General features: G+C 36.0%; 1 protein-coding gene across 6 annotated transcripts in view; it reads right to left on the bottom strand.

Annotated features, from left to right (window-relative positions):
* Cttnbp2nl (CTTNBP2 N-terminal like) overlaps nucleotides 1–6,614 on the bottom strand; it is a 57,335-nt gene that overhangs the window by 34,560 nt on the left and 16,161 nt on the right. The window lies entirely within an intron of this gene.

The raw sequence follows: 6,614 nt of genomic DNA, 5'->3' as shown, positions 1-6,614 counted from the left end.
TTCTTCTTCTTCTTTTTTTTTTTTTTTAAATGGAATGTGCTGAATGTCTATAATTTTGTTTGGGTGACTGCAGAACCTGGAAAAGCTGTTGCTGCTATCGATGCATAACATACTATTATTAGTCTTTATATACACACACACACACACACACACACACACAGACACACACAGACACACACACACAAACTGAATTTTGGGAAACTTTAACGGTGCTGCCAACTTTGGAAAAAGTCATCCCAATTTACTGTGTTCACTTGGCATTGTACAGAAATGGACAACCATATTGGTCTAGAAATGTTAATTTATTTTATTTTATTTTTTTTCCATGTGTACAGGGGTAACACATCGTACTAAATATATAAGGTCATATCTACGTGGGTTTGATTACAGAAACTAATAAAGTATTCTCTAAATAATGAAAAAAGAATAAGATAAGACTATAAGAGCGAGAAGCAATTTAAATATGTTCAGGGACCATTTTCATCTCCAGAATTAAGGATTATTTTGATGTTACATCATTGCCTTTTCTCTTTTACTTTCCTTTTTAGTTTTATTTTAGGATTCCCTATTTTTAATGTTCATACAGAGATTTCTTTAACTGAAATACTGAATAGTTTCCTTGGTGTGAAAAACTATAATAGTACACAGGATCCTAATGAGATAATTAATAATGTGAAATAGGAAGTAAAGGGCTAAAGGTGTAAGGAAAGTGGGAAGGGTGGGGGAGAGGTAATAAGGGAGAGGAAAAAAATATGAGAAACTGAAAAAATGGAAATAAAGTGTTTGTAAATGGGGAGGGGAGGAGGGGGTGAAGGGAGGGCAGGGACAAGGGGAAAAATGAGAATCAAGACCTATTATGTAAAGGTACAGAATCCCAATGATGAATGTAACTGTATTTGTATACCTAGATTGTACCAATAACCTCAATAAAAAAGAAAAAAAAAGAAAAAAAAAAGAAATTTGAGAAAAGACAGTTTTGGTGGGAATATAGGAGAAATTTTGCTTTTAAATTGTCTACTTTCATAGAGAATAACTATCAGCAGCACAAAATTTATATTTCATAGACTAACATAGACATAAATGCAACCACACACAACTAATGACTTCTTAAACACTGTTTCAGGTGGGTATGATGGCTTATGTCTGTAACTGTAGTACTCTGCAAGGCTGAGGCAGGAGGATCTTGAGCCCAGCCTGGGCAACTTAGAGACTTAGGATAGTGACCTGTCTCACAATAAAAACTTTTAAAAAATTCCCATTTCTATGACGATCTGCATCTTCTGAAATATGTTAAAAGGCAAACTCCATGGCACAAACTCAGTCCTTTCCACAAGATTAATTTCTCACAAAATACTCACAGACAGAAATTAGTGTGCTATAAAATCTTTGAAGAGTGTGACCAGTGTGTATTGTGAGATACTTTTTATAACTTCCAAGACAGAGCTAATTTCATCTTCCTTCTCACTTTTTACTTCCAAATTGTCTCTCACATAGTTTTCTTTACAGTAAGTCACATCATGACCAGTTCACACACTCTCCAGTAACCCTCTATTCTTATTAAATTTGAGAGGCACACAAGAATTGCTGACTCCATGTAGAGCTACTGCCTTAAGGTGAAGGAGAGTGTACACCATGTGCACATCAATGTTTTATGACACTATGTTGCAGGACATGCTGTACAAGTCTTTCCCAACACAGTAAAATACCCTCAATATATGCTCAGTTCTAACTGCTACCTTTTTACTTTAGACTTAGAGATGAGTCTCATAAAGTTATTGTTGAATTATTGAAAATAAAAACTGAAACAAACAAACAAAATTCCCCAGCAAACCTAATAAAACTATAATTAATATGTGATGGTATAATGGAAGAACATGAGGCTTTGTGTGGTCTGCATCTCCCTAGTTGTGCATTGGAGCAGTTCCCTTTTGCAACCATAATTAGGGAAGATGGGGGCGAGGGTTGGAAATGTTACCTAGCGCCATTTCAAGCACTAACTTCTGATTCTCAGTTTTCTCATCTCTTGATATGTAACTCATAAGGTTGCTGTGAGTTAATAAATGTAAAATATCTTACCAAGTTTCAGATACTACTGCCTAATTAGTAGTTGAATTACTAATAACTATTATCATCTCATTTTCCAAAAGAATTCTAAGAAAGGTATTACCAAAATTGCAGGCTGCCAAAATCACTGACTTCAGAAATACTTTCAGGTGTCCCTTTTGTAGTTGGGAGCCACACATGAAGAATGGTGATAGTACCCTGGGGTGTAGAAGGAGGAGGAACTTAAACTACCAGTTGACTTAAACCAGTTTTTTAAAAGAGCTCCCCCTCTCCACCACTCTGCCATGGTTTCATGTTTTTGCTTCCATCAGAACATAAGGCAAAGGAGATAGCCTGCCATCTAATGTTCTCCCTTTCCCCTTTCACGATGTTAAGCAGAATAATGGGCACATGGTGAAGGAACCCCATAAATACCAACTGCACAGAGTAAATCAACTGGCAGTGTAAGCACCAAAGTAAGAAAGACAGGAATAGTTAAACATGATACCATTCACACATACTGCTCTCTTTTCTTTAGTATCTTAGTAATGCTTAAATATTCTTAAAGCCCCAAAACTATGGGCTAATGAGGCAATGTAAAGATAGGAGAAAAACAATGGACTGAGAGTGAGGTGTGTGGATTTTATAGTCTTGGCTTTGCCAATGAACAGCTATAAAGCCTCGAGGAAGGAAAATTACTCATTTGTTCTGGTCCTGAATTTCCTAATAGGTGGAATAAAACAAAGTAAACAATCTCCAAAGTCCTTCTTGGATCTATTCTAAGCTTCTAGGTAAAAATCAAGTATTTTTTGAGAGTACAATTAAACAGGAGATTAACACACACACACATCTCTACATTTTTTGGTAAGTTCTGATAAATATATACTCATAAAATACAATACAATTTTTAGTCACCTAAATTATACAATAAGTAGATTAACATGCACATATTTTAACATTTTTTTGATGTTATGATATAGTCTCATAAAAGTATACCAATAATATAATTTTTAGAGTCACCCTAATTATAAATAAAGCAGTCTAGCCTAGGCAAGAATTATATTCTTTGCCAATGACATAAAGAACAATATTCTTACTTGTTATCTTTATGTCTATAAATCAATTCTACACACAAATTTTCAGGTCTGAAATGCTTTATTAATATATATCAACTCATTTAGCTTAGTGTTTACATGACATGAATACAGTACAAACAGTATAAAGGCCACAGCTGCATAACTCAAGAACCAACATATTCCAGTAACCTTTCTTATAAATAATTCAATAGCAATTCTTACTGTCCTATACATTTGAATCTAATCTCAATACTGTAATAAATTTTGTCTGAAATATAAAGAACATAAAACTGGATTGTTTTAGGATGTTTTAGTGATAACTTCTGTGGTGGGGACGAAGGTGATACTGACCTGGTAATGGCTGAGTCACACTTTAGTCCTCAAGTATAAACTCAAGGTTTTCTTCAGTAGTTGAAATTTGGGGAAACTGACAAATATATTTATAATGCCATCAGCATGATGGTAAAATGTCCAATGATGCAAAATAATAAGAAATTTATTGTCTGTGTGTGACCATTAATCCAGACATCAATTTTATTGAATTAAGAAATGCCTGGCAGAGGTTAGCAAAGAATGCTCCTGGGTGTGTCTGTGTGGTCACAGAGGCATGAACCTAAGTACTATATATGCTCGCCTTCATTCCTTTCTGGCATTGTTTTCCTGCTCTGCTTCCCAGCTGCCATGAATTAAGCAGCTTTCCTCCATGATATTTCTACCCTGGAGCCAGCAGACCATGGACTGGATCTCCTGAACCATGAGCCAAATTAAAAATTCTCCTCTTTTGGGCCATGGATTTAGCTCAGTGGTGCAGCCACTTGCCTCGCAAATGGCAAGGTCTGGAGTTTGATCCCTGGTACAAAAAAAAAAAAAAAAAAAAAAAAAAAAACCACACACAAAAAACAAACTCTCCTCTTTTAAGTTATTGGAGTCAGGTATTGTGTCTGCAGGGACAGAAACACTGATTAATATACTATGTGACTATACTATAAACAATTTCATAAATTCCATTGTCAACTGTCATAACTAACAAAGCTTTACAGCTGTAGGATAAGAATGAAAAAACATCTTCAAGCTGAAGCTTTGTATATGAAAAACACCAGGAATCTGACTTCTTTTTACAACTATAAATAGGGAAAGTAGAGATTTTTTAACTTAAAGATGTCTAGTGCCATTTCAGGACTAACTTATGAATATCACTGGATACTTTCTCTCCCTGAATTGACAAAAGTGTATTTGTTTTAATCATTATTATGTATGCACAATGCACCAAAATGTTCAATCTGCCAAATTTGTAAGAAAAATTCTCCATTCCACCACCCTCTCTTTCTTTTCTTTCGGAGACAGGATCTTGCTATGTAGTCCAGGCTAACTTTGAACTCACTACGTAGCCCAGGCTGGCCTCAAATCATGGGGATCCTCCTGCTTCAGCCTCCTAAGTGTGGAGATGACAGGTGTGTGGTATCATGCCCAACTTGTTTTTCCATTTTAATCTCAGCAATTTAAAAAGGCAGGGCAGTGTTAAGGGTATAGCTCAATGATGCAGCACTTGCTTGGCATGTGTGAGGCCACGGGTTCAGTTATTAGCAATGCTACCTCCAAGAAAAGAGAAGATTTAAACTATTTGATAAAATATAATTTTTATCTTGCTTTTAAGGCACCAAGTCTGCAAATTTATCTAAGTTGCTCAAACCTAACAGTCAAATAGGAAAAGTGTTAAAGCAGAAAAAAAACACAGCAGTAAATTCTTGGCTGTTTCATTTAACCAAGAACCAGTCACTAAGCTATGAATCAATAATCTAGGGGAAGAAGTATAGGTTTGTTGTTCAGTCAAAAATACAGAACCAACAACATCTAAACACATTCTTTTTTGTTTTCCTTTTGTAGTGCTTGGCATTAAACCTAGCAGGCAAACCACTGGTTAAGCTATTCCAGCAGTTTCTGTCCAATATATGGGCAGAATTATGTGGCTCCAGATTTTTGGGAAAAGGCTGTTTCTAACCCCACATTCATTATCAGAAACATGATTGCTACATTTTCAGCATGCCACATTATAGTCTACAGACTCATTCCCTACCTATTTTCTAAATGAGCTGCTATTTGTCATTGTCATCATCCATTAAATGACTTTGAAAGACAAGATCATTTCAAACGGTTGCTTTGCTCATTCCTTCCATTAAAATATCTTCAGGACCCAACTTTCCTTAGTGTACACAAAGACATTTCTAAGGAATGCCACAGTCTATAAACTTGAAATAAAAACCACTTGTGGACAAGCTGTTTGGATACGTTATCATACTCTGTGGTACAGCCAGCTGTAGCTATATGAAGTTTCATTTTTCTCAATTAAAAAACTATATCAATCTATAAAATAAAAAGGATAAGGGTGTACGTATTTTAATTCCCTGGAAAAATAAGCCCACTTAAAAGCTAAATATGAGCTGGTGTGGTGGTACATTCCTATAATCCCAACACTCTGGGAGGCTGATAAGGATTACAAATTCAAGCCCAGCCTAGGCAACTTAGTGGTTTAGAAAGATCCTGTCTTGAAAATAAAAAGTGAAAAATAGGGCTGTGGAAGTTGCTTGGAGCACTGGTCCCAAGTTCAATCTCCTTAGTACTGCTAAATAAATAAATAAATAAATAAATAAGGCTATCCAACATTTTTATGGTACCAATGAATGATTTAAAATGAGCTCGCTTAGCATACCATCTGGACTATTCACAGACCACTTCCTACCAAATCAAAGCCAAAAGCCAGAAGAGCACAAGTGAGTGTTTTCTACATGAATGTTCATATGCCAAGAGCCAGAAGAGTTAATGTTATCAACACACACACACACACACACACACACACACACACACACAAACTCTGTACCTCTTTAACTGCAGTGATGATTTGCCCAGGAATATGTTTGTTGTGGTGGCTTGGGATGTGCTCATATTAGTCTAAACTTTTCACATCTCTAGACAATGCCCATTCCTGGTTTTAGCTGTGCTTCCTCCTTGAAGAAGCCTCAGCTTCTGCTTTTTGACTCTGAATTAACTCTACAGGATAGCAGGCATTGTTGCCCTTTACCACATAGAGATTGGCTGGCACAAAAAGAAATACCTTAAACAACCTCTAAAGCTATGTAAGCAATAGGGCAGGGCAGAGCAGAGCAGGGTGGAGTAAAAGCAAAATGTTTGTCAGTCTAGTATCTGGGTGTGAGTTTATCTGTGTGAAACTGAGTTTTCTTTTATTCCAAGTGGTAGGCGACAAAGGACTCAAAAGATGGAAAAACATTTTTAGAGGCATCTTAGGTTCCTGATGCTGAAATACCTAAAACGAACAAACAAACAAAACACTACACAGATCTATTTTAAAAACATCAGCCCAGCATGGTGGTACATGCCTAACTGCTTGGGAGGCTCAAGCAGGAAAATCACAGTTTCTAGAATAGTCCAGGCAACTAAGCAGGACTCTGTCTCAAAAAAAAAAAAAAAAAAAAAAAAAAC

Source organism: Fukomys damarensis, unplaced genomic scaffold (assembly GCF_012274545.1).
Source record: "Fukomys damarensis isolate Sample0158 unplaced genomic scaffold, DMR_v1.0_HiC HiC_scaffold_33, whole genome shotgun sequence".
In the NCBI taxonomy this organism is placed as follows: Eukaryota; Metazoa; Chordata; class Mammalia; order Rodentia; family Bathyergidae; genus Fukomys; species Fukomys damarensis.
This window is presented reverse-complemented; position numbering and strand designations above follow the sequence as displayed.